Raw genomic sequence first — 27564 nt, 5'->3', positions numbered from 1 at the left:
GGGGAAGTTCAGGCTTGAAATCAGACGAAGGTTTCTGACCGTCAGAGGGGTGAAATATTGGAACGGCCTTCCGAGGGAAACGGTGGGGGCAACGGACCTGTCTGGTCTTAAGATTAAGTTGGATAAGTTTATGGAGGGAATGGTTTAATGGTAAAACATAGTAGCCGAGGAAAACCAAGCAATGGTACGTAAATAGCATAATGGCAAACAAGGGTCAGGCTAGAGACTCTTGCCTACATGCTCGGGGTATTACTGATCGCCATATTTGGGGTCGGGAAGGAATTTTCCTCCAGGGTAGATTGGCTGAGGTTTTTCGCCTTCCTCCGCAGCATGGGGCAGGGATCACTAGCAGGAGGGTCCCTGCCGATTGAAGTCACTAAAACACAGGATTGGGGACTTCAACGGCACAGTCCAGGGAAGGGTCTTGTGGCCTGCAGCATGCAGGGGGTCAGACCAGATGATCATAATGGTCCCTTCTGACCTTAAAGTCTATGAGTCTATGAGACCAAATACCATCCCTGATAGACATTTATCTAACCTACTCTTAAATATCTCAAGAGATGGAGATTCCACAACCTCCCTCGGCAATTTATTCCAGTGTTTAACCACCCTGACAGTTAGGAACTTTTTCCTAATGTCCAACCTAGACCTCCCTTGCTGCACTTTAAACCCATTGCTTCTGGTTCTATCCTTAGAGGCTAAGGTGAACAAGTTTTCTCCCTCCTCCTTATGACACCCTTTTAAATACCTGAAAACTGCTATCATGTCTCCTCTCAGTCTTCTCTTTTCCAAACTAAACAAAGCCAATTCTTTCAGCCTTCCTTCATAGGTCATGTTCTCAAGACCTTTAATCATTCTTGTTGCTCTTCTCTGGACCCTTTCCAATTTCTCCACATCTTTTTTAAAATGCGGTGCCCAGAACTGGACACAATACTCCAGCTGAGGCCTAACCAGAGCAGAGTAGAGCGGAAGAATGACTTCTCGTGTCTTGCTCACAACACACCTGTTAATACATCCCAGAATCAGGTTTGCTTTTTTTGCAACAGCATCACACTGTTGACTCATATTTAGCTTGTGGTCCACTATAACCCCTAGATCCCTTTCTGCCGTACTCCTTCCTAGACAGTCTCTTCCCATTCTGTATGTGTGAAACTGATTGTTCCTTCCTAAGTGGAGCACTTTGCATTTGTCTTTGTTAAACTTCATCCTGTTTAACTCAGACCATTTCTCCAATTTGTCCAGATCATTTTGAATTATGACCCTGTCCTCCAAAGCAGTTGCAATCCCTCCCAGTTTGGTATCATCCGCAAACTTAATAAGCGTACTTTCTATGCCAATATCTAAGTCGTTGATGAAGATATTGAACAGCGCCGGTCCCAAAACAGACCCCTGCGATACCCCACTCGTTATGGCTTTCCAGCAGGATTGGGAACTATTAATAACAACTCTCTGAGTACGGTTATCCAGCCAGTTATGCACCCACCTTATAGTAGCCCCATCTAAATTGTATTTGCCTAGTTTATCAATAAGAATATCATGCGAGACCGTATCAAATGCCTTACTAAAGTCTAGGTATACCACATCCACAGCCTCACCCTTATCCACAAGGCTCGTTATCCTATCAAAGAAAGCTATCAGATTGGTTTGACATGATTTGTTCTTCACAAATCCATGCTGGCTGTTCCCTATCACCTTACCACCTTCCAAGTGTTTGCAGATGATTTCCTTAATTACTTGCTCCATTATCTTCCCTGGCACAGAAGTTAAACTCACTGGGGTCTGTAGTTTCCTGGGTTGTTTTTATTTCCCTTTTTATAGATGGGCACTATATTTGCCCTTTTCCAGTCTTCTGGAATCTCTCCCGTCTCCCATGATTTTCCAAAGATAATAGCTAGAGGCTCAGATACCTCCTCTATTAGCTCCTTGAGTATTCTAGGATGCATTTCATCAGGCCCGGGTGACTTGCAGGCATCTAACTTTTCTAAGTGATTTTTAACTTGTTCTTTTTTTATTTTATCTGCTAAACCTACCCCCTTCCCATTAGCATTCACTATGTTAGGCATTCCTTCAGACTTCTCGGTGAAGACCGAAACAAAGAAGTCATTAAGCATCTCCGCCATTTCCAAGTTTCCTGTTACTGTTTCTCCCTCTTCACTAAGCAGTGGGCCTACCCTGTCTTTGGTCTTCCTCTTGCTTCTAATGTATTGATAAAAAGTCTTCTTGTTTCCCTTTATTCCCGTAGCTAGTTTGAGCTCATTTTGTGCCTTTGCCTTTCTAATCTTGCCCCTGCATTCCTGTGTTGTTTGCCTATATTCATCCTTTGTAATCTGTCCCAGTTTCCATTTTTTATATGACTCCTTTTTATTTTTTAGATCATGCAAGATCTCATGGTTAAGCCAAGGTGGTCTTTTGCCACATTTTCTCTCTTTCCTAACCAGCGGAATAGCTTGCTTTTGGGCCCTTAATAGTGTCCCTTTGAAAAACTGCCAACTCTCCTCAGTTGTTTTTCCCCTCAGTCTTGATTCCCATGGGACCTTACCTATCAGCTCTCTGAGCTTACCAAAATCTGCCTTCCTGAAATCCATTGTTTCTATTTTGCTGTTCTCCCTTCTACCCTTCCTTAGAATTGCAAACTCTATGATTTCATGATCACTTTCATCCAGGCTGCCTTCTACTTTCAAATTCTCAACGAGTTCCTCCCTATTTGTTAAAATCAAGTCTAGAACAGCTTCCCCCCTAGTAGCTTTTTCAACCTTCTGAAATAAAACGTTGTCTCCAATGCAGTCCAGGAATTTGTTGGATAGTCTGTGCCCCGCTGTGTTATTTTCCCAACATATATCCGGATAGTTGAAGTCCCCCATCACCACCAAATCTTGGGCTTTGGATGATTTTGTTAGTTGCTTAAAAAAAGCCTCATCCACCACTTCCACCTGGTTAGGTGGCCTGTAGTAGACTCCTAGCATGACATCTCCCTTGTTTTTTACCCCTTTTAGCCTAACCCAGAGACTCTCAACACTTCCGTCTCCTATGTCCATCTCTACCTCAGTCCAAGTGTGTACATTTTTAATATACAAGGCAACACCTCCTCCCTTTTTCCCCTGTCTATCCTTCCTGGGCAAGCTGTACCCATCCACACCAACATTCCAATCATGTGTATTATCCCACCAAGTTTCAGTGATGCCAACAATGTCATAGTTGTATTTATTTATTAGCACTTCCAGTTCTTCCTGCTTATTCCCCATACTTCTCGCATTTGTATATAGGCATCTAAGATACTGGTTTGATCTTTCCTCCCAGTTTTGTCCTGACCCTCCTTTCCCTCTGACAATATAGCCCACACTCGCTCTCGTTTTTGACCCATCTCCCCGGTCTCCATGTTCCCCACTTGCCTGTGGGCTTTGCTCACCTGTCCCCGTCGAACCTAGTTTAAAGCCCTCCTCACTAGGTTAGCCAGTCTGTGTCCAAAGGTACTAATAACTTGAGCTGTGGTTTGGAGGTGGAACAGCTGTCAAGGGCACTGAGGGGGAGATAGCAGGAGCTCATCCTTCAAGGAGGGGGGTTGTCACTGGAGGTTACTAGAAAGGACAAGAAGACTCCATTCTGGGGTTCAGGAGGTGAATTTATCCCTCAGTGGTGGGCAGGTGATGGGTGGAAGTAGTGCTGGTTCCAGGTGCCCTTAATTCCCGCTGATTCCTCGGGGCGTTTGAGTCTCTGACAGGTTCTCGTTCCCTTGCAGCAGGAGGACGTCACGGCCAAAAGTGATGCACCAGCTGCGCATCATCCGGCACTTGCGCCAGATTCCTGAGACACTGCAGGGGCTGTGCCTCTGAGGCCATCAGCAACTCCCGCTCCCTGGTGCAGGTACTCCTCTGGCTCACTGTAAATGGGGAGCTAGTGGAAGGGGAAATGGAGCCCCCTGGCACTCACTAAAAGGGAAAGTGGTGGATTCTCCATCTCTTGATGTCATTGAAGGAAGACTAGATGCCTTTCTGCAATGTGTGTGCCCAAAAAGTAACTATTGTACTATACAGCAAGCCTATGGTATGCAAGGGGTTAGATGAGATGCTCTAAAGGTCTCTTCTGGCCATAAAGTCCCCCATTGGGAGAAGCCTCTGATGTTTTACCGTCTAGCCGGCTTGCTTCCTAGAATGAACAGGCATTGAGTAGGGTGATCCACAGAGAGTAGCTGAAACCTTCAAAGTGTCAGGCCAGCAGCAGGACATTAGCACTTCCGGGGAAGGGTGGGTGTGGCAGTGATATCACAAAGGCCTTTTGCAGGACGTCAGCCTATTGGTCAAAGGTGTTAGGGAGGTGGTAACCTCAGAGAGAGATGCTGCCATCAGCGAGGCAGTACAGGGGCGCATGGCCAGGGAAACCTCAGAGACCCCTGTGGCTTTGCTTCAGCAAGTCTCCTTCTCGAGGTTTCTCTTGAGGACTGAGAGAGTATTAGGATTCACGTATTTGAGTGAGAGCAGGAGCCTCTTTCGAGTTGTCTCCTTTCCTTTTACTGATTTTACTAGAAAACAGACATCCCTGTTTAGAAAGTAAGAGCCTCCAAGAGGTTTTGGAACCTGCTCAGTCTGATCCATCTGGTGCCAGCTGAATTCTAGGCATGGAAAACACTAGTTCAAGGTGGCAGAATTTTAATCCCTCCCTGTAATTTTGTCTGGTAGAATCACTGGGGACATTAGGGTTTGTCCTTTTCGTTTTACCTTTTCCTCCACCCCTCCTTCCTTTCTCTTTATCTCTTGCTTCTTTTGTCCTTTCTCTTGTTCCCCTCCCACCACCAGGAGTGGCATATGTGTGTGTGTGTGTGTGTGTGTGTGTGTGTGTGTGTGTGTGTGTGTGTGTGTGTGTGTGTGTGTGTGTGTGTGTGTGTGTGTGTGTGTGTGTTTTGCTGGGGGTGCTCTTCACCTCCCCTTGTTGGGAGTTGATCCAAAACTGTATGGTTGAAATAGTGCTTGGACTCCACTGACACTAGATGCTGCCATCGTGTGGTTTAGCATTAGTGTCTGGGATGACTTGGGGCAAGATCTCAACCTCCCCGCAACCGACTTCACTGCTGCCAGAATCCCACCTGCCCCCCCTGCTAGAGCCGCCTCCCTGGCCAACCTGGGTGGGGGTGGATAAGAGGGTTCTGATAACTTGAGCTGTGGTTTGGAGGTGGAACAGCTGTCAAGGGCACTGAGGGGGAGGTAGCAGGAGCTCACCCTACAAGGACGGTGGTTGGCACTGGAGATTACTAGAAAGGAGAAGACGACTCCATTCTGGGGTTCAGGAGGTGAATTCATCCCTCAGTGGTGGGCAGGCGCTGGGTGTAAATACTGCTGGTTCCAGGTGTCCTTAATTGCCCCTGATTCCTCGGGGCATTTGAGTCTCTGACAGGTTCTCGTTCCCTTGCAGGAGGAGGACCTCACGGCCAAAGGGATGCACCAGCTCCGCATCATCCGGCACTTACGCCATGTGCCTGAGACACTGCAGGGGCTGTTCCTCTGAGGCCTTAGCAACTCCCTCTCCCTGCTGCAGGTACTGCTCTGGCTCACTGTAAATGGGGAGCTAGTGGAAGGGGAAATGGAGCCCCCTGGCACTCACTAAAAGGGAAAGTGGTGGATTCTCCATCTCTTGATGTCATTGAATGAAGACTAGATGCCTTTCTGGAATGTGTGTGCCCAAAGAGTAACTATTGTACTATACAGGAAGCCTATGATATGCAGGGGCTTAGATTAGATGCTCTAAAGGTCTCTTGTGGCCATAAAGTCTACTAATTTTGGAAACACGGAGTGTAGCATTGGGAGCAGCCTGTGATGTTTTACTGTCTAGCCCACTTGCTTCCTAGAATGAAGACGCATTGAGTGGGGTGATCCACAGAGAGTAGCTCAAACCTTCATAGTGTCAGGCCAGCAGCAGGACATTAGCACTTAAGGGTTTGATTGGTGGCAGTGATATCACAAAGGTCTTTTGCAGGACCTCAGCATATTGGTCAAAGGTGTTAGGGAGGTGGTAACCTCAGAGAGAGATGCTGCCATCAGCGAGGCAGGACAGGGGCGCATGGCCAGGGAAACCTCAGAGACCCCTGTGACTTTGCTTCAGCAAGTCTCCTTCTCGAGGTTTCTCTTGAGGACTGAGAGAGTATTAGGATTCACGTATTTGAGTGAGAACAGGAGCCTCTTTCGAGTTGTCTCCTTTCCTTTTACTGATTTTACTAGAAAACAGACATCCCTGTTTAGAAAGTAAGAGCCTCCAAGAGGTTTTGGAACCTGCTCAGTCTGATCCATCTGGTGCCAGCTGAATTCTAGGCATGGAAAACACTAGTTCAAGGTGGCAGAATTTTATTCCCTCCCTGTGATTTTGTCCCGTAGAATCACTGGGGACATTAGTGTTTGTCCTTTTCATTTTACCTTTTCCTCCCTCCCTCCTTCCTTTCTCTTCATCTCTTACTTCTTTTGTCCTTTCTCCTGTTCCCCTCCCACCACCGGGAGTGGTTTGTGTGTGTGTGTGTGTGTGTTGCTGGGGGTGCTCTTCACCTCCCTTTGTGGGGAGTTCATCCAAATCTGTGTGGTTGAAATAGTGCTTGGACTCCACGGACACTAGATGCTGCCATCGTGTGGATTAGCATTGGTGTCTGGGATGACTTGGGGCAAGATCTCAACCTCCCCGCAACCCACTTCACTGCTGGCAGAATCCCACCTGCCACCCCTGCTAGAGCCGCCTCCCTGGCCAACCTGGGTGGGGGTGGAGAAGAGGGTTCTGATAACTTGAGCTGTGGTTTGGTGGTGGAACAGCTGTCAAGGGCACTGAGAGGGAGGTAGCAGCAGCTCACCCTTCAAGGAGGGGATTTGGCACTGGAGGTTACTAGAAAGGACAATAAGACTCCATTCTGGGGTTCAGGAGGTGAATTCATCCCTCTGTGGTGGGCAGGTGCTGAGTGGAAATACTGCTGATTCCCGGTGCCCTTAATTCCCCCTGATTCCTCGGGGCGTTTGAGTCTCTGACAGGTTCTCGTTCCCTTGCAGCAGGAGGACGTCACGGCCAAAGCTATGCACCAGCTCCGCATCATCCATCACTTGAGCCAGATTCCTGAGACACTGCAGGGGCTGTGCCTCTGAGGCCATCAGCAACTCCCGCTCCCTGCTGCAGGTACTGCTCTGGCTCACTGTAAATGGGGAGCTAGTGGAAGGGGAAATGGAGCCCCCTGGCACTCACTAAAAGGGAAAGTGGTGGATTCTCCATCTCTTGATGTCATTGAAGGAAGACTAGATGCCTTTCTGGAATGTGTGTGCCCAAAGAGTAACTATTGTACTATACAGGAAGCCTATGATATGCAGCGGGTTAGATTAGATGCTCTAAAGGTCTCTTGTGGCCATAAAGCCTACAAATTTTGGAAACACTGAGTGTAGTATTGGGAGCAGCCTCTGATGTTTTACTGTCTAGCCGGCTTGCTTCCTAGAATGAAGACGCATTGAGTGGGGTGATCCACACAGAGTAGCTCAAACCTTCAAAGTGTCAGGCCAGCAGCAGGACATTAGCACTTCCGGGGATGGGTGTGTGTGGCAGTGACATCACAAAGGCCTTTTCAGGACCTCAGCCTATTGGTCAAAGGTGTTAGGGAGGTGGTAACCTCAGAGAGAGATGCTGACATCAGCCAGGCAGGACAGGGGCTTAGGGCCAGGGAAACCTCAGAGACCCCTGTGACTTTCATAGAATCATAGAATATCAGGGTTGGAAGGGACCTCAAGAGGTCATCTATTCCAACCCCGTCCTCAAAGCAGGACCAATTCCCAATTAAATCATCCCAGCCAGGGCTTTGTCAAGCCGGGCCTTAAAAACCTCCAAGGAAGGAGACTCCACCACCTCCCTAGTTAACGCATTCCAGTGCTTCACCACCCTCCCAGTGAAATAGTGTTTCCTAATATCCAACCTGGACCTCCCCCACTGCAACTTGAGACCATTGCTCCTTGTTCTGTCATCTGCCACCACTGAGAACAACCGAGCTCCATCCTCTTTGGAACCCCCCTTCACGTAGTTGAAGGCTGCTATCAAATCCCCCCTCATTCTTCTCTTTTGGAGACTAAACAATCCGAGTTCCCTCAGCCTCTCCTCATAAGTCATGTGCTCCAGACCCCTAATCATTTTTGTTGCTCTCCGCTGGACTCTTTCCAATTTTTCCACATCCTTCTTGTAGTGTGGGGCCTGTCGGAGAAAAAGAGAGTTCTCACTATTTGTTTAGGTACAAGCAAGTCAGATGCTTTATTAACTCTCACAATTGCCCAGAGGGAGAGAGCTAAGCACGTCTCTCCCAGGTAACTAATTACAGCAAGCATTTATACCTTTCATTACAGAAATAACGAGGGACAGCTGCGTTTTGTTTATACATAGGCCATCTTGATATCTCATTTCTTCACTTGTTTTGACTCTTGCCAACATACAATATTTTCTATACCTTATCTACACAAGGTCTTCTACACCTTATCTATACCAGGTCATAATGACTTCTTACACAGTTCTTTCTCACCCGCCTCACACATTACTCGCTTCTACAAATCTCGCGTTATTAGGGTTACAGTTAGCCTAACTCTTGCTAACGAACTGTCATGCATTGCATCCCCTTCCTGTCAGCTCTTTCTCTGCTTCCACAGGCCCAAAACTGGACACAGTATTCCAGATGAGGCCTCACCAATGTCGAATAAAGGGGAACGATCACGTTCCTCGATCTGCTGGCAATGCCCCTACTTATACAGCCCAAAATGCCGTTAGCCTTCTTGGCAACAAGAGCACACTGTTGACTCATATCCAGCTTCTCGTCCACTGTGACCCCTAGGTCCTTTTCTGCAGAACTGCTACCTAGCCATTCGGTCCCTAGTCTGTAGCAGTGCATGGGATTCTTCCGTCCTAAGTGCAGGACTCTGCACTTGTCCTTGTTGAACTTCATCAGGTTTTTTTTGGCCCAATCCTCTAATTTGTCTAGGTCCCTCTGTATCCGATCCCTACTCTCTAGCGTATCTACCACGCCTCCTAGTTTAGTGTCATCTGCAAACTTGCTGAGAGTGCAGTCCACACCATCCTCCAGATCATTAATAAAGATATTAAACAAAACCGGCCCCAGGACCGACCCTTGGGGCACTACTCCGCTTGAAACCGGCTGCCGACTAGACATGGAGCCATTGATCACTACCCGTTGAGCCCGACGATCCAGCCAGCTTTCTATCCACCTTACAGTCCATTCATCCATCCCATACTTCTTTAACTTGGTGGCAAGAATACTGTGGGAGAGCGTATCAAAAGCTTTGCTAAAGTCAAGGAATAACACATCCACTGCTTTCCCCTCATCCACAGAGCCAGTTATCTCATCATAGAAGGCAATTAGGTTAGTCAGGCACGACTTCCCCTTGGTGAATCCATGCTGACTGTTCCTGATCACTTTCCTCTCCTCTAAGTGTTTCATAATTGATTCCTTGAGGACCTGCTCCATGATTTTTCCAGGGACTGAGGTGAGGCTGACTGGCCTGTAGTTCCCCGGATCCTCCTCCTTCCCTTTTTTAAAGATGGGCACTACATTAGCCTTTTTCCAGTCATCCGGGACCTCCCTCGATCGCCATGAGTTTTCAAAAATAATGGCTAATGGCTGTGCAATCTCATCCGCCAAGTCCTTTAGCACCTTCGGATGCAGCGCATCCAGCCCCATGGAGTTGTGCACGTCCAGTTTTTCTAAATAGTCCCGAACCACTTCTTTCTCCACAGAGGGCTGGTCACCTTCTCCCCATATTGTGCTGCCCAGTGCAGCAGTCTGGGAGCTGACCTTGTTCGTGAAGACAGAGGCAAAAAAAGCATTGAGTACATTAGCTTTTTCCACATCCTCAGTCACTAGGTTGCCTCCCTCATTCAGTAAGGGGCCCACACTTTCCTTGACTTTCTTCTTGTTGCTAACATACCTGAAGAAACCCTTCTTGTTACTCTTAACATCTCTTGCTAGCTGCAACTCCAAGTGTGATTTGGCCTTCCTGATTTCACTCCTGCATGCCTGAGCAATATTTTTATACTCCTCCCTGGTCATTTGTCCAATCTTCCACTTCTTGTAAGCTTCTTTTTTGCGTTTAAGATCAGCAAGGATTTCACTGTTTAGCCAAGCTGGTCGCCTGCCATATTTACTATTCTTTCTACACATCGGGATGGTTTGTTCCTGCAACCGCAATAAGGATTCTTTAAAATACAGCCAGCTCTCCTGGACCCCTTTGCCCTTCATGTTATTCTCCCAGGGGATCCTGCCCATCTGTTCCCTGAGGGAGTCAAAGTCTGCTTTTCTGAAGTCCAGGGTCCGTATTCTGCTGCTCTCCTTTCTTCCTTGTGTCAGGATCCTGAACTCGACCATCTCATGGTCACTGCCTCCCAGGTTCCCATCCACTTTTGCTTCCCCTACTAATTCTTCCCTGTTTGTGAGCAGCAGGTCGAGAAAAGCTCTGCCCCTAGTTGGTTCCTCCAGCACTTGCACCAGGAAATTGTGCCCTACACTTTCCAAAAACTTCCTGGATTGTCTGTGCACCGCTGTATTGCTCTCCTAGCAGATATCAGGGTGGTTAAAGTCTCCCATGAGAACCAGGGCCTGCGATCTAGCAACTTCTGCTAGTTGCCAGAAGAAAGCCTCGTCCACCTCATCCCCCTGGTCTGGTGGTCTATACCAGACTCCAACCGTGACATCCCCCTTGTTGCTCACACTTCTCAACTTTATCCAGAGACTCTCAGGTTTTTCTACAGTTTCATACCGGACCTCTGAGCACTCATACTCCTCTCTTACATACAATGCAACTCCCCCACCTTTTCTGCCCTGCCTGTCCTTCCTGAACAGTTTATATCCATCCATGACAGTACTCCAGTCATGTGAGTTATCCCACCAAGTGTCTGTTATTGCTTCAGCAAGTCTCCTTCTCGAGGTCTCTCTTTGAGGACTGAGAGAGTATTAGTGTTCACATGTGTGAGTGCGAGCAGGAGCCTCTTTGGAGTTTTCTCCTTTCCTTTGACGGATTTTACTAGAAAACAGACGTCCCTATTTAGAAGGTAAGAGCCTCCAAGAGGTTTTGGAACCTGCTCAGTCTGATCCATCTGGTGCCAGCTGAATTCTAGGCATGGAAAACACTAGGTTAAGGTGGCAGAATTTTATTCCCTCTGTGGGATTTTGTCCCGTAGAATCACAGGGGACATTAGTGTTTGTCATTTTCGTTTTACCTTTTCCTCCATCCCTCTTTCCTTTCTCTTCATCTCTTACTTCTTTTGTCCTTTCTCCTGTTCACCTGACACCACCAGGAGTGGGGTGTGTGTGTGTGTGTGTGTGTGTGTTGCTGGGGGTGCTCTTCACCTCCCCTTGTGGGAAGTTGATCCAAAACTGTAAGGTTGAAATAGTGCTTGAACTCCAATGACACTAGATGCTGCCATCCTGTGGCTTAGCATTAGTGTTTGGGATGATTGGGGCAAGATCTCAACCTCCCCGCAACCCACTTCACTGCTGGCAGAATCCCTCCTGCCCCCCCTGCTAGAGCCGCCTCCCTGCCCAACCTGGGTGGGGGTGGAGAAGAGGGTTCTGATAACTTGAGCTGTGGTTTGGAGGTGGAACAGCTGTCAAGGGCACTGAGGGGGAAGTAGCAGGATCTCATCCTTCAAGGAGGGGGGTTGGCACTGGAGGTTACTAGAAAGGACAAGAAGACTCCATTCTGGGGTTCAGGAGGTGAATTCATCCCTCAGTGGTGGGGAGGTGCTGGGTGGAAATACTGCTGGTTCCAGATGCCCTTAATTCCCCCTGATTCCTCGGGGCGTTTGAGTCTTTGACAGGTTCTCGTTCCCTTGCAGCAGGAGGACGTCATGGCCAGAGTGATGCACCAGCTCTGCATCATCCGGCACTTGTGCCAGGTGCCTTAGACACTGCAGGGGCTGTGCCTCTGAGGCCATCAGCAACTCCCGCTCCCTGCTGCAGGTACTGCTCTGGCTCACTGTAAATGGGGAGCTAGTGGAAGGGGAAATGGAGCCCCCTGACACTCAGTAAAAGGGAAAGTGGTGGATTCTCCATCTCTTGATGTCATTTCATGAAGACTAGATGCCTTTCTGGAATGTGTGTGCCCAAAAAGTCCCTATTGTACTATACAGGAAGCCTATGATATGCAGGGGGTTAGATGAGATGTTCTAAAGGTCTCAGAGAGTAGCTGAAACCTTCAAAGTGTCAGGCGAGCAGCAGGACATTAGCACTTCAGGGGATGGGTGGGTGTGGCAGTGACATCACAAAGGCCTTTTGCAGTGTAGTAGTTCCGGGGTGGGGCTCGTCCCTTCCTGGGGTACCTGGGAGCCAGGCCGCCCCGCTACAAAGCGAATAACAGTTAGGGCCCAGACCTTTGGGTAGGGGCTGAGCACACAATCAACAGTTCAGAGCTCAGGCCCTTATGCAGGGACTGAGCACACAATCAACAGCTCCGGCCCTGGGTCAGGGCGGGGAACAAACCAGTAGTCAGTCAGCGGCCCAGGCCTTGTAGCAGGAGCTGGGTCAGTTTGGGTTAGCCCAGGCCCTAGGTCAGGGCGGGGCAGCAAACCAATCGTCAGTCAGAGGCCCAGGCCCCTTGGACAAGGAGGAGGAGAGACTGCCACCCAGCACGGGGTGGCAGGGGGGAACACAGGCCCACCCACTCCACTGTGTTCCAGCCCGGGGCCCTATCCGCAGCAGTCCGTCTGCCGCGCAGTCAGTGGGGATCCTGACCGCAACACACTGACATGGGTTCGGGGTCTGCTATCCCCGGGCCACTTCCCATCTCCTCCTCCATGGGTACCTGTTCCTCCTGAGTTCCATCTGCTGGGTCGCAGATCATGGGCTCCTCCGGGCCCCGAGCAGCAGGTAGGTCTGTCACTCCCTCTGGGCCCTTGGCGGGGGAAGCTCAGACCGTTCCTCAGGATACCGGGCTCTCGGCAGGCTCAGGTCCGCGGGAGCTCGGGCACCAGCGTCTGTCCTCTCCCGCTGCCGGCCAGCTACTGAGCGCTGTGGCTTGGCCTTTATACTTCCTGTCCCGCCCCTTGACTTCCGGGGGGTGGGGACAGGCCGCGGTGGCCTTGACTTCCTGGGGCGCCTGGGAGCCAGGCCGCCCCGCTACATGCAGTATCTCAGCATATTGGTCAAAGGTGTTAGGGAGGTGGTGACCTCAGAGAGAGATGCTGACATCAGTCAGGGGCGCAGGGACAGGGAAACCTCAGAGACCCCTGTGGCTTTGCTTTAGCAAGTCTCCTTCTCGAGGTCTCTCTTTGAGTACTGAGAGAGTATTAGGGTTCACGTATGTGAGTGCGAGCAGGAGCCTCTTTCGAGTTTTCTCCTTCCCTTTTACTGATTTTACTAGAAAACAGACGTCCCTGTTTAGAAGGTAAGAGCCTCCAAGAGGTTTTTGAACCTGCTCAGTCTGATCCACCTGGTGCCCGTTGAATTCTAGGCATGGAAAACACTAGTTCAAGGTGACAGAATTTTGTAGTCCACACGGGATTTTGTCCCGTGGAATCACTGGGGACATTAGGGTTTGTCCTTTTCATTTTACCTTTTCCACCATCCCTCCCTCCTTTCTCTTCATCTCTTACTTCTTTTGTCCTTTCTCCTGTTCCCCTCCCACCACCAGGAGTGGGGTGTGTGTGTGTGTGTGTGTGTGTGTGTGTGTGTGTGTGTGTTGCTGGGGGTGATCTTCACCTCCTCTTGTGGGAAGTTCATCCAAAACTGTGGGGTTGAAATAGTGCTTGGACTCCACAGACACTAGATGCTGCCATCCTGTGGCTTAGCGTTAGTGTCTCGGATGACTTGGGCAAGATCTCAACCTCCCCGCAACCCACTTCACTGCTGCCAGAATCCCTCCTGCCCCCACTGCTAGACCCGCCTCCCAGCCCAACCTTGGTGGGGGTCTAGAAGAGGTTTCTGATGACTTAAGCTGTGGTTTGGAGGTGGAACAGCTCTCAAGGACACTGAGGGGGAGGTAGCAGGAGCTCACCCTAGAAGGAGGGGGATTGGCACTGGAGGTTACTAGAAAGGACAAGAAGACTCCATTCTGGGTTTCAGGAGGTGAATTTATCCCTCAGTGTTGGGCAGGTGCTGAGTGGAAATACTGCTGGTTCCAGGTGCCCTTAATTCCCCCTGATTCCTCGGGGCGTTTGAGTCTGACTGGTTCTCATTCCCTTGCAGCAGGAGGGCGTCACGGCCAAAGTGAGGCACCAGCTCCGCATCATCCATCACTTGCGCCAGGTGCCAGAGACACTGCAGGGGTTGTGCCTCTGAGGCCTTCAGCAACTCCCGCTCCCTGCTGCAGGTACTGCTCTGTCTCACTGTAAATGGGGAACTAGTGGAAGGGGAAATGGAGCCCCCTGGCACTCACTAAAAGGGAAAGTGGTGGATTCTCCATCTCTTGATGTCATTGAATGAAGACTAGATGCCTTTCTGGAATGTGTGTGCCCAAAAAGTAACTATTGTACTATACAGGAGGCCTATGATATGCAGGGGCTTAGATGAGATGCTCTAAAGGTCTCTTGTGGCCATAAAGTCTACAAATTTTGGAAACACCGAGTGTAGTATTGGGAGCAGCCTGTGATGTTTTACTGTCTAGCCGGCTTGCTTCCTAGAATGAAGACGCATTGAGTGGGGTGATCCACAGAGAGTACCTGTGTCAAGGCTGTATCCCCACTTTGAAGTTTAGGGTACAAATGTAGGGGCCTGCATGAAAACTTCTAAGCTTAACCACCATCCCAAGGCTAATTTCCTCCCCTGGGTAGCCTTGAGAAACCTTTCACCAATTCCCTGGTGAATACACATCCAACCCCCTTGGATCTTAAAACAAGGAGAAATTAACCATTCCCCTCCTTCCTCCCACCAACTCCTGGTGAATCAAGATCCAAACTCCTTGGATCTTAAAACAAGGAAAAATCAATCAGGTTCTTATAAATAAGGCTTTTAATTAAAGAAAAAGGTAAAAATCATCTCTGTAAAATCAGTATGGAAATTAACCTTACAGGGTAATCAAACTTAAAGAGCTCAGAGGACTCCCCTCTAGTCTTAGGTTCAAAGTACAGCAAACAAAGATAAACACTCTAGTAAAAGGTACATTTACAAGTTGAGAAAACAAAGGAAAACTAACACGCCTTGTTTGAAATAGGAGAGACTTGTTTAGAAAGATGTGGAGAACCTGGATTGATGTCTGGTCCCTCTCAGTCCCGAGGGCGAACACCCACACAAACAAAGAACACAAACAAAAGCCTTCCCCTCCCCAAGATTTGAAAGTATCTTGTCCGCTTATTGGTCCTTTAGGTCAGATGCCAGCCAGGTTACCTGAGCTTCTTAACCCTTTACAGGGAAAAGGATTTTGGAGTCTCTGGCCAGGAGGGATTTTATAATACTGTACACAGGACAGCTGTTACCCTTCCCTTTATAGTTATGACAACCTCAAACCTTCAAAGTGTCAGGCCAGCAGCAGGACATTAGCACTTGAGGGTTTGGTTGGGTGTGGCAGTGACATCACAAAGGCCTTTTGCAGGATGTCAGCTTATTGGTCAAATGTGTTAGGGAGGTGGTGACCTCAGAGAGAGATGCTGACATCAGCCTGGCAGGACAGGAGCACAGGGCCAGGGAAACCTCAGAGACCCCTGTGGCTTTGCTTCAGCAAGTCTCCTTCTCGAGGTCTCTCTTTGAGGACTGAGAGAGTATTAGGGTTCACGTACGTGAGTGCGTGCAGGAGCCTCTTTCGAGTTTTCTCCTTTCCTTTTACTGATTTTACTAGAAAACAGACGTCCCTGTTTAGAAGGTAAGAGCCTCCAAGAGGTTTTGGCAGCTGCTCAGTCTGATCCATCTGGTGCCAGCTGAATTCTAGGCATGGAAAACAGTAGTTTAAGATGGCAGAATTTTATTCCATCCCTTGGATTTTGTGCCGTAGAATCACTGGGGACATTAGGGTTTGTCCTTTTTGTTTTACCTTTTCCTCCATCCCTCCTTCCTTTCTCTTCATCTCTTACTTCTTTTGTCCTTTCTCCTGTTCCTCGAAAACTGTGGGGTTGAAATAGTGTTTGGACTCCACTGACACTAGATGCTGCCATCCTGTGGCTTAGCATTAGTGTCTGGGATGACTTGGGTCAAGATCTCAACTTCCCCGCAACCCACTTCACTGCTGCCAGAATCCCTCCTGCCCCCCCTGCTAGAGCCGCCTCCCGGGCCAACCTGGGTGGGGGTGGAGAACAGTGTTTTTTTCATACATTCATAGATTATCGGACTGGAAGGGACCTCGAGAGGTCATCGAGTCCAGTCCCCTGCCCGCGTGGCAGGACCAAATACCATCTAGACCATCCCTGATAGACATTTATCTAACCTACTCTTAAATATCTCAAGAGATGGAGATTCCACAACCTCCCTCGGCAATTTATTCCAGTGTTTAACCACCCTGACAGTTAGGAACTTTTTCCTAATGTCCAACCTAGACCTCCCTTGCTGCATTTTAAACCCATTGCTTCTGGTTCTATCCTTAGAGGCGAAGGTGAACAAGTTTTCTCCCTCCTCCTTATGACACCCTTTTAAATACCTGAAAACTGCTATCATGTCTCCTCTCAGTCTTCTCTTTTCCAAACTAAACAAAGCCAATTCTTTCAGCCTTCCTTCATAGGTCATGTTCTCAAGACCTTTAATCATTCTTGTTGCTCTTCTCTGGACCCTTTCCAATTTCTCCACATCTTTTTTAAAATGCGGTGCCCAGAACTGGACACAATACTCCAGCTGAGGCCTAACCAGAGCAGAGTAGAGCGGAAGAATGACTTCTCGTGTCTTGCTCACAACACACCTGTTAATACATCCCAGAATCAGGGTTGCTTTTTTTGCAACAGCATCACACTGTTGACTCATATTTAGCTTGTGGTCCACTATAACCCCTAGATCCCTTTCTGCCGTACTCCTTCCTAGACAGTCTCTTCCCATTTTGTATATAGGCATCTAATATACTGGTTTGATGTTTCCTCCCAGTTTTGTCCTGACCCTCCTTTCCCTCTGACAATATAGCCCACACTCCCTCTCGTTTTTGACCCATCTCCCCGGTCTCCATGTTCCCCACTTACCTGTGGGCTTTGCTCACCTGTCCCCGTCGAACCTAGTTTAAAGCCCTCCTCACTAGGTTAGCCAGTCTGTGTCCAAAGGTACTAATAACTTGAGCTGTGGTTTGGAGGTGGAACAGCTGTCAAGGGCACTGAGGGGGAGATAGCAGGAGCTCATCCTTCAAGGAGGGGGGTTGGCACTGGAGGTTACTAGAAAGGACAAGAAGACTCCATTCTGGGGTTCAGGAGGTGAATTTATCCCTCAATGGTGGGCAGGTGATGGGTGGAAGTAGTGCTGGTTCCAGGTGCCCTTAATTCCCGCTGATTCCTCGGGGCGTTTGAGTCTCTGACAGGTTCTCGTTCCCTTGCAGCAGGAGGACGTCACGGCCAAAAGTGATGCACCAGCTCCGCATCATCCGGCACTTGCGCCAGATTCCTGAGACACTGCAAGGGCTGTGCCTCTGAGGCCATCAGCAACTCCCGCTCCCTGCTGCAGGTACTGCTCTGGCTCACTGTAAATGGGGAGCTAGTGGAAGGGGAAATGGAGCCCCCTGGCACTCACTAAAAGGGAAAGTGGTGGATTCTCCATCTCTTGATGTCATTGAATGAAGACTAGATGCCTTTCTGGAATGTGTGTGCCCAAAGAGTAACTATTGTACTATACAGCAAGCCTATGGTATGCAAGGGGTTAGATGAGATGCTCTAACGGTCTCTTCTGGCCATAAAGTCCCCTAATTTTGGAAACACTGAGTGTAGCATTGGGAGCAGCCTCTGATGTTTTACCGTCTAGCCGGCTTGCTTCCTAGAATGAAGACGCATTGAGTGGGGTGATCCACAGAGAGTAGCTCAAACCTTCATAGTGTCAGGCCAGCAGCAGGACATTAGCACTTAAGGGTTTGATTGGTGGCAGTGATATCACAAAGGTCTTTTGCAGGACCTCAGCATATTGGTCAAAGGTGTTAGGGAGGTGGTAACCTCAGAGAGAGATGCTGCCATCAGCGAGGCAGGACAGGGGGGCATGGCCAGGGAAACCTCAGAGACCCCTGTGGCTTTGCTTCAGCAAGTCTCCTTCTCGAGGTTTCTCTTGAGGACTGAGAGAGTATTAGGATTCACGTATTTGAGTGAGAGCAGGAGCCTCTTTCGAGTTGTCTCCTTTCCTTTTACTGATTTTACTAGAAAACAGACATCCCTGTTTAGAAAGTAAGAGCCTCCAAGAGGTTTTGGAACCTGCTCAGTCTGATCCATCTGGTGCCAGCTGAATTCTAGGCATGGAAAACACTACTTCAAGGTGGCAGAATTTTAATCCCTCCCTGTAATTTTGTCTGGTAGAATCACTGGGGACATTAGGGTTTGTCCTTTTCGTTTTACCTTTTCCTCCATCCCTCCTTCCTTTCTCTTTATCTCTTACTTCTTTTGTCCTTTCTCTTGTTCCCCTCCCACCACCAGGAGTGGTGTGTGTGTTGCTGGGGGTGCTCTTCACCTCCCCTTGTTGGGAGTTGATCCAAAACTGTATGGTTGAAATAGTGCTTAGACTCCACTGACACTAGATGCTGCCATCCTGTGGTTTAGCATTAGTGTCTGGGATGACTTGGGGCAAGATCTCAACCTCCCCGCAACCCACTTCACTGCTGCCAGAATCCCACCTGCCCCCCCTGCTAGAGCCGCCTCCCTGCCCAACCTGGGTGGGGGTGGAGAAGAGGGTTCTGATAACTTGAGCTGTGGTTTGGAGGTGAAACAGCTGTCAAGGGCACTGAGGGGGAGGTAGCAGGAGCTCACCCTACAAGGACGGGGGTTGGCACTGGAGATTACTAGAAAGGAGAAGACGACTCCATTCTGGGGTTCAGGAGGTGAATTCATCCCTCAGTGGTGGGCAGGTGCTGGGTGTAAATACTGCTGGTTCCAGGTGTCCTTAATTGCCCCTGATTCCTCGGGGCATTTGAGTCTCTGACAGGTTCTCGTTCCCTTGCAGGAGGAGGACGTCACGGCCAAAGGGATACACCAGCTCCGCATCATCCGGCACTTACGCCATGTGCCTGAGACACTGCAGGGGCTGTTCCTCTGAGGCCTTAGCAACTCCCTCTCCCGGCTGCAGGTACTGCTCTGGCTCACTGTAAATGGGGAGCTAGTGGAAGGGGAAATGGAGCCCCCTGGCATTCACTAAAAGGGAAAGTGGTGGATTCTCCAACTCTTGATGTCATTGATTGAAGACTAGATGCCTTTCTGGAATGTGTGTGCCCAAAAAGTAACTATTGTACTATACTGGAAGCCTATGATATGGAGGGGGTTAGATGAGATGCTGTAAAGGTCTCTTCTGGCCAGAAAGTCTCCTACTTTTGGAAACACTGAGTGTAGTATTGGGAGCAGCCTCTGATGTTTTACTGTCTAGCTAGCTTGCTTCCTAGAATGAAGACGAATTTTGTGGTGTGATCCACAGAGCGTAGCTCAAACCTTCAAAGTGTCAGGCCAGCAGCAGGACATGAGCACTTTAGGGTTTGGTTGGGTGTGGCAGTGATATCACAAAGGCTTTTTCAAGGACCTCAGCGTACTGGTCAAAGGTGTTAGGGAGGTGGTGACCTCAGAGAGAGATGCTGCCTTCAGCCAGGGAGGACAGGGGCTTACGACCAGGGAAACCTCAGAGACCCCTGTGGCTTTGCTTCAGCAAGTCTCCTTCTCAAGGTTTCTTTTTGAGGACTGAGAGAGTGTTAGGGTTGACGTATGTGAGTGCGAGCAGGAGCCTCTTTCGAGTTTTCTCCTTTCCTTTTACTGATTTTACTTGAAAATTAGAAGGTAAGAGCCTCCAAGAGGTTTTGGAACCTGCTCAGTCTGATCCATCTGGTGCCAGCTGAATTCTCGGCATGGAAAACAGTAGTTTAAGGTGGCAGAATTTTCTTCCCTCCCTGGAATTTTGTCCCGTGGAATCACTGGGGACACTAGGGTTTGTCCTTTTCGTTTTACCTTTTCCTCCATCTCTCCTTCCTTTCTCTTCATCTCTTACTTTTGTCCTTTCTCTTGTTCCCCTCCCACCTCCAGGAGTGGTGTGTGTGTTGCTGGGGGTGCTCTTCACCTCCCCTTGTGGGAAGTTGATCCAAAACTGTCGGGTTCAAATAGTGCTTGGACTCCACTGACACTAGATGCTGCCATCCTGTGGCTTAGCATTAGTGTCTGGGACAACTTGGGGCAAGATCTCAACTTCCCCGCAACCCACTTCACTGCTGGCAGAATCCCTCCTGCCCCCCCTGCTACGGCCGCCTCCCTGCGCAACCTGGGTTGGGGTGGAGAAGAGGGTTCCGATAACTTGAGCTGTGGTTTGGAGGTAGAACAGCTGTCAAGGGTACTGAGGGGGAGGTAGCAGGAGCTCACCCTACAAGGTGGTGGGTTGGCACTGGAGGTTACTAGAAAGGACAAGAAGACTCCATTCTGGGGTTCAGGAGGTGAATTCATCCCTCAGTGGTGGGCAGGTAGTCAGTTTAAATACTGCTGGTTCCAGGTGCCCTTAATTCCCCCTGATTCCTCGGGGCGTTTGAGTCTCTGACAGGTTCTCGTTCCCTTGCAGCAGGAGGACGTCACGGCCAAAGTGATGCACCAGCTCCGCATCATCCGCCACTTGCGCCATGTGCCTGAGACACTGCAGGGGCTGCGCCTCTGAGGCCTTCAGCAACTCCCGCTCCCTGCTGCAGGTACTGCTCTGTCTCCCTGTAAATGGCGAGCTAGTGGAAGGGGAAATGGAGCCCCCTGGCACTCACTAAAAGGGAAAGTGGTGGATTCTCCATCTCTTGATGTCATTGAATGAAGACTAGATGCCTTTCTGGAATGTGTGTGCCCAAAAAGTAACTATTGTACTATACAGGAGGCCTATGACATGCAGGGGCTTAGATGAGATGCTCTAAAGGTCTCTTGTGGCCATAAAGTCTACAAATTTTGGAAACACCGAGTGTAGTATTGGGAGCAGCCTGTGATGTTTTACTGTCTAGCCGGCTTGCTTCCTAGAATTTAGACCCATTGAGTGGGGTGATCCACAGAGAGTACCTGTGTCAAGGCTGTATCCCCACTTTGAAGTTTAGGGTACAAATGTAGGGGCCTGCATGAAAACCTCTAAGCTTAACCACCATCCCAATGCTAATTTCCTCCCCTGGGTAGCCTTGAGAAACCTTTCACCAATTCCCTGGTGAATACAGATCCAAACCCCTTGGATCTTAAAACAAGGAGAAATAAACCATCCCCCCTCCTTCCTCCCACCAACTTCTGGTGAATACAGATCCAACCCCCTTGGATCTAAAAGAAGGAGAAATTAACCATTCCCCTCCTTCCTCCCACCAACTCCTGGTGAATCAAGATCCAAACTCCTTGGATCTTAAAACAAGGAAAAATCAATCAGGTTCTTAAAAATAAGGCTTTTAATTAAAGAAAAAGGTAAAAATCATCTCTGTAAAATCAGTATGGAAATTAACCTTACAGGGTAATCAAACTTAAAGAGCTCAGAGGACTCCCCTCTAGTCTTAGGTTCAAAGTACAGCAAACAAAGATAAACACTCTAGTAAAAGGTACATTTACAAGTTGAGAAAACAAAGGAAAACTAACACGCCTTGTTTGAAATAGGAGAGACTTGTTTAGAAAGATGTGGAGAACCTGGATTGATGTCTGGTCCCTCTCAGTCCCGAGGGCGAACACCCACACAAACAAAGAACACAAACAAAAGCCTTCCCCTCCCCAAGATTTGAAAGTATCTTGTCCCCTTATTGGTCCTTTAGGTCAGATGCCAGCCAGGTTACCTGAGCTTCTTAACCCTTTAGAGGGAAAAGGATTTTGGAGTCTCTGGCCAGGAGGATTTTATAGTACTGTACACAGGACAGCTGTTACCCTTCCCTTTATAGTTATGACAACCTCAAACCTTCAAAGTGTCAGGCCAGCAGCAGGACATGAGCACTTGAGGGTTTGGTTGGGTGTGGCAGTGACATCACAAACGCCTTTTGCAGGATGTCAGCTTATTGGTCAAATGTGTTAGGGAGGTGGTGACCTCAGAGAGAGATGCTGACATCAGCCTGGCAGGACAGGAGCACAGGGCCAGGGAAACCTCAGAGACCCTGTGGCTTTGCTTCAGCAAGTCTCCTTCTCGGGGTCTTTCTTTGAGGACTGAGAGAGTATTAGGGTTCACGTACGTGAGTGCGTGCAGGAGCCTCTTTCGAGTTTTCTCCTTTCCTTTTACTGATTTTACTAGAAAACAGACGTCCGGGTTAGAAGGTAAGAGCCTCCAAGAGGTTTTGGCAGCTGCTCAGTCTGATCCACGTGGTGCCAGCTGAATTCTAGGCATGGAAAACAGTAGTTTAAGATGTCAGAATTTTATTCCATCCCTTGGATTTTGTGCCGTAGAATCACTGGGGACATTAGGGTTTGTCCTTTTTGTTTTACCTTTTCCTCCATCCCTCCTTCCTTTCTCTTCATCTCTTACTTCTTTTGTCCTTTCTCCTGTTCCCCTCCCACCACCAGGAGTGGTGTGTGTGTGTGTGTGTGTGTTGCTGGGGGTGCTCATCACCTCTCCTTGTGGGAAGTTCATCGAAAACTGTGGGGTTGAAATAGTGTTTGGACTCCACTGACACTAGATGCTGCCATCCTGTGGCTTAGCATTAGTGTCTGGGATGACTTGGGTCAAGATCTCAACTTCCCCGCAACCCACTTCACTGCTGCCAGAATCCCTCCTGCCCCCCCTGCTAGAGCCGCCTCCCTGGCCAACCTGGGTGGGGGTGGAGAACAGTGTTTTTTTCATACGTTCATAGATTCTAGGACTGGAAGGGACCTCGAGAGGTCATCGAGTCCAGTCCCCTGCCCGCATGGCAGGACCATGTAACGGACTTATTAGATAAGGGAAATGCGGTAGACCTAATATACCTGGATTTCAGTAAAGCGTTTGATACTGTACCCCATGAGGAATTATTGGTTAAACTGGAAAACATGGGGATCGATATGAAAATCCAGAGGTGGATAAAGAATTGGTTAATGGGGCGAATGCAGCGGGTCGTATTAAAGGGTGAACTGTCGGGTTGGAGGGAGGTTACTAGTGGAGTGCCTCAAGGTTCGGTTTTGGGACCCATTTTATTTAATCTATTTATAACTGACCTCGGAACCGATTGCAAGAGTGGGCTGATAAAGTTTGCGGATGATACGAAGGTGGGAGGAGTTGCAAATTCGGAGGAGGATAGGGATATTCTGCAGGGAGACTTGAATGAGCTTGTGAATTGGAGTGTCAGAAATAAGATGAAATTTAATAGTGAAAAGTGTAAGGTGATGCACTTGGGGATGACTAATAACAATTTTAGTTACAAGATGGGGACGCATTGGTTAGAAGTAACGGAAGAGGAGAAGGACCTAGGGGTCCTTGTAGACCGCAGGATGACTATGAGTCGACAATGTGACGTGGCTGTGAAAAAAGCCAATGCGGTCTTGGGATGTATTAGGCGAGGTATATCTAGTAGGGATAAGGAGGTCCTGCTTCCGTTGTATACGGCGCTGGTGAGACCTCATTTGGAGTACTGTGTGTAGTTCTGGTCTCCCATGTTTAAAAAAGATGAACTCAAATTGGAACGGGTGCAGAGAAGGGCGACTAGGATGATCAGAGGAATGGAAAACCTGTCGTATGAAAAGAGATTAGAGGAGCTCGGGTTGTTTAGTCTGACAAAACGAAGGCTGAGGGGGGATATGATTGCTATCTTTAAATATATCAGAGGGATAAATACAAGGGAGGGAGAGGAATTATTTCAGCTGAGTACTAATGTGGACACGAGAACCAATGGATATAAACTGGCCGTGGGGAAGTTCAGGCTTGAAATCAGACGAAGGTTTCTGACCGTCAGAGGGGTGAAATATTGGAACGGCCTTCCGAGGGAAACGGTGGGGGCAACGGACCTGTCTGGTTTTAAGATTAAGTTGGATAAGTTTATGGAGGGAATGGTTTAATGGTAAAACATAGTAGCCGAGGAAAACCAAGCAATGGTACGTAAATAGCATAATGGCAAACAAGGGTCAGGCTGGAGACTCTTGCCTACATGCTCGGGGTATTACTGATCGCCATATTTGGGGTCGGGAAGGAATTTTCCTCCAGGGTAGATTGGCTGAGCCGCTGGAGGTTTTTCGCCTTCCTCCGCAGCATGGGGCAGGGATCACTAGCAGGAGGGTCCCTGCCGATTGAAGTCACTAAAACACAGGATTGGGGACTTCAACGGCACAGTCCAGGGAAGGGTCTTGTGGCCTGCAGCATGCAGGGGGTCAGACCAGATGATCATAATGGTCCCTTCTGACCTTAAAGTCTATGAGTCTATGAGACCAAATACCATCCCTGATAGACATTTATCTAACCTACTCTTAAATATCTCAAGAGATGGAGATTCCACAACCTCCCTCGGCAATTTATTCCAGTGTTTAACCACCCTGACAGTTAGGAACTTTTTCCTAATGTCCAACCTAGACCTCCCTTGCTGCACTTTAAACCCATTGCTTCTGGTTCTATCCTTAGAGGCTAAGGTGAACAAGTTTTCTCCCTCCTCCTTATGACACCCTTTTAAATACCTGAAAACTGCTATCATGTCTCCTCTCAGTCTTCTCTTTTCCAAACTAAACAAAGCCAATTCTTTCAGCCTTCCTTCATAGGTCATGTTCTCAAGACCTTTAATCATTCTTGTTGCTCTTCTCTGGACCCTTTCCAATTTCTCCACATCTTTTTTAAAATGCGGTGCCCAGAACTGGACACAATACTCCAGCTGAGGCCTAACCAGAGCAGAGTAGAGCGGAAGAATGACTTCTCGTGTCTTGCTCACAACACACCTGTTAATACATCCCAGAATCAGGTTTGCTTTTTTTGCAACAGCATCACACTGTTGACTCATATTTAGCTTGTGGTCCACTATAACCCCTAGATCCCTTTCTGCCGTACTCCTTCCTAGACAGTCTCTTCCCATTCTGTATGTGTGAAACTGATTGTTCCTTCCTAAGTGGAGCACTTTGCATTTGTCTTTGTTAAACTTCATCCTGTTTAACTCAGACTATTTCTCCAATTTGTCCAGATCATTTTGAATTATGACCCTGTCCTCCAAAGCAGTTGCAATCCCTCCCAGTTTGGTATCATCCGCAAACTTAATAAGCGTACTTTCTATGCCAATATCTAAGTCGTTGATGAAGATATTGAACAGCGCCGGTCCCAAAACAGACCCCTGCGATACCCCACTCGTTATGGCTTTCCAGCAGGATTGGGAACTATTAATAACAACTCTCTGAGTACGGTTATCCAGCCAGTTATGCACCCACCTTGGGCTTTGGATGATTTTGTTAGTTGCTTAAAAAAAGCCTCATCCACCTCTTCCACCTGGTTAGGTGGCCTGTAGTAGACTCCTAGCATGACATCTCCCTTGTTTTTTACCCCTTTTAGCCTAACCCAGAGACTCTCAACACTTCCGTCTCCTATGTCCATCTCTACCTCAGTCCAAGTGTGTACATTTTTAATATACAAGGCAACACCTCCTCCCTTTTTCCCCTGTCTATCCTTCCTGAGCAAGCTGTACCCATCCACACCAACATTCCAATCATGTGTATTATCCCACCAAGTTTCAGTGATGCCAACAATGTCATAGTTGTATTTATTTATTAGCACTTCCAGTTCTTCCTGCTTATTCCCCATACTTCTCGCATTTGTATATAGGCATCTAAGATACTGGTTTGATGTTTCCTCACAGTTTTGTCCTTACCCTTCTTTCCCTCTGACAATATAGCCCACACTCCCTCTCGTTTTTGACCCATCTCCCCGGTCTCCATGTTCCCCACTTACCTGTGGGCTTTGCTCACCTGTCGCCGTCGAACCTAGTTTAAAGCCCTCCTCCCTAGGTTAGCCAGTCTGTGTCCAAAGATACTAATAACTTGAGCTGTGGTTTGGAGGTGGAACAGCTGTCAAGGGCACTGAGGGGGAGATAGCAGGAGCTCATCCTTCAAGGAGGGGGGTTGTCACTGGAGGTTACTAGAAAGGACAAGAAGACTCCATTCTGGGGTTCAGGAGGTGAATTTATCCCTCAGTGGTGGGCAGGTGATGGGTGGAAGTAGTGCTGGTTCCAGGTGCCCTTAATTCCCGCTGATTCCTCGGGGCGTTTGAGTCTCTGACAGGTTCTCGTTCCCTTGCAGCAGGAGGACGTCACGGCCAAAAGTGATGCACCAGCTCCGCATCATCCGGCACTTGCGCCAGATTCCTGAGACACTGCAGGGGCTCTGCCTCTGAGGCCATCAGCAACTCCCACTCCCTGCTGCAGGTACTGCTCTGGCTCACTGTAAATGGGGAGCTAGTGGAAGGGGTAATGGAGCCCCCTGGCACTCACTAAAAGGGAAAGTGGTGGATTCTCCATCTCTTGATGTCATTGAAGGAAGACTAGATGCCTTTCTGGAATGTGTGTGCCCAAAGAGTAACTATTGTACTATACAGCAAGCCTATGGTATGCAAGGGGTTAGGTGAGATGCTCTAAAGGTCTCTTCTGGCCATAAAGTCCCCTAATGTTGGAAACACTGAGTGTAGCATTGGGAGCAGCCTCTGATGTTTTACCGTCTAGCCGGCTTGCTTCCTAGAATGAACAGGCATTGAGTGGGGTGATCCACAGAGAGTAGCTGAAACCTTCAAAGTGTCAGGCCAGCAGCAGGACATTAGCACTTCCGGGGAAGGGTGGGTGTGGCAGTGATATCACAAAGGCCTTTTGCAGGACGTCAGCCTATTGGTCAAAGGTGTTAGGGAGGTGGTGACCTCCAAGAGAGATGCTGACATCAGCCTGGCAGGACAGGAGCACAGGGCCAGGGAAACCTCAGAGACCCTGTGGCTTTGCTTCAGCAAGTCTCCTTCTCGGGGTCTTTCTTTGAGGACTGAGAGAGTGTTAGGGTTGACGTATGTGAGTGTGAGCAGGAGCCTCTTTCGAGTTTTCTCCTTTCCTTTTGACGGATTTTACTAGAAAACAGACGTCCCTATTTAGAAGGTAAGAGCCTCCAAGAGGTTTTGGAACCTGCTCAGTCTGATCCATCTGGTGCCAGCTGAATTCTCGGCATGGAAAACAGTAGTTTAAGATGGCAGAATTTTATTCCCTCCCTGGGATTTTGTCCCGTAGAATCACTGGGGACATTAGGGTTTGTCCTTTTCGTTTTACCTTTTCCTCCATCCCTCCTTGCTTTCTCTTGTTCCCCTCCCACCACCAGGAGTGGTGTGTGTGTGTGTGTTGCTGGGGGTACTCTTCACCTCCCCTTGTGGGACGTTGACACTGCAAGGGCTGTGCCTCTGTGGACATCAGCAACTCCCACTCCCTGCTGCAGGTACTGCTCTGGCTCACTGTAAATGGGGAGCTAGTGGAAGGGGAAATGGAACCCCCTGGCACTCACTAAAAGGGAAAGTGGTGGATTCTCCATCTCTTGATGTCATTGAATGAAGACTAGATGCCTTTCTGGAATGTGTGTGCCCAAAGAGTAACTATTGTACTATACAGGAAGCCTATGATA

The 27564-nt window shown here is 48.7% G+C and overlaps 2 long non-coding RNA genes across 4 annotated transcripts in view; both read left to right on the top strand.

Moving 5' to 3' along the window:
• Window positions 1–27564, top strand: part of LOC135977870 (uncharacterized) — a 75478-nt gene that overhangs the window by 24769 nt on the left and 23145 nt on the right. For 2 of the 3 annotated variants that reach the window (XR_010595315.1, XR_010595314.1), the window contains exon 7: window positions 7014–7137. This is a non-coding gene — a long non-coding RNA (uncharacterized LOC135977870). Of the gene's footprint in view, window positions 1–3736; window positions 3856–7013; window positions 7138–27564 lie in introns of those variants that run through there. The other variant, XR_010595316.1, reaches the window with a different exon arrangement.
• Window positions 19026–26328, top strand: LOC135977871 (uncharacterized). Its single transcript, XR_010595318.1, has 3 exons — window positions 19026–19153; window positions 20615–20738; window positions 26218–26328. It is a non-coding gene; the product is annotated as an uncharacterized LOC135977871 (long non-coding RNA).

This window comes from Chrysemys picta, unplaced genomic scaffold (genome assembly GCF_011386835.1).
Source record: "Chrysemys picta bellii isolate R12L10 unplaced genomic scaffold, ASM1138683v2 scaf55, whole genome shotgun sequence".
Lineage (NCBI taxonomy): Eukaryota > Metazoa > Chordata > Testudines > Emydidae > Chrysemys > Chrysemys picta.
The sequence above is the reverse complement of the archived record's forward strand: the minus strand, read 5'-3'. Positions and strand labels throughout refer to the sequence as shown.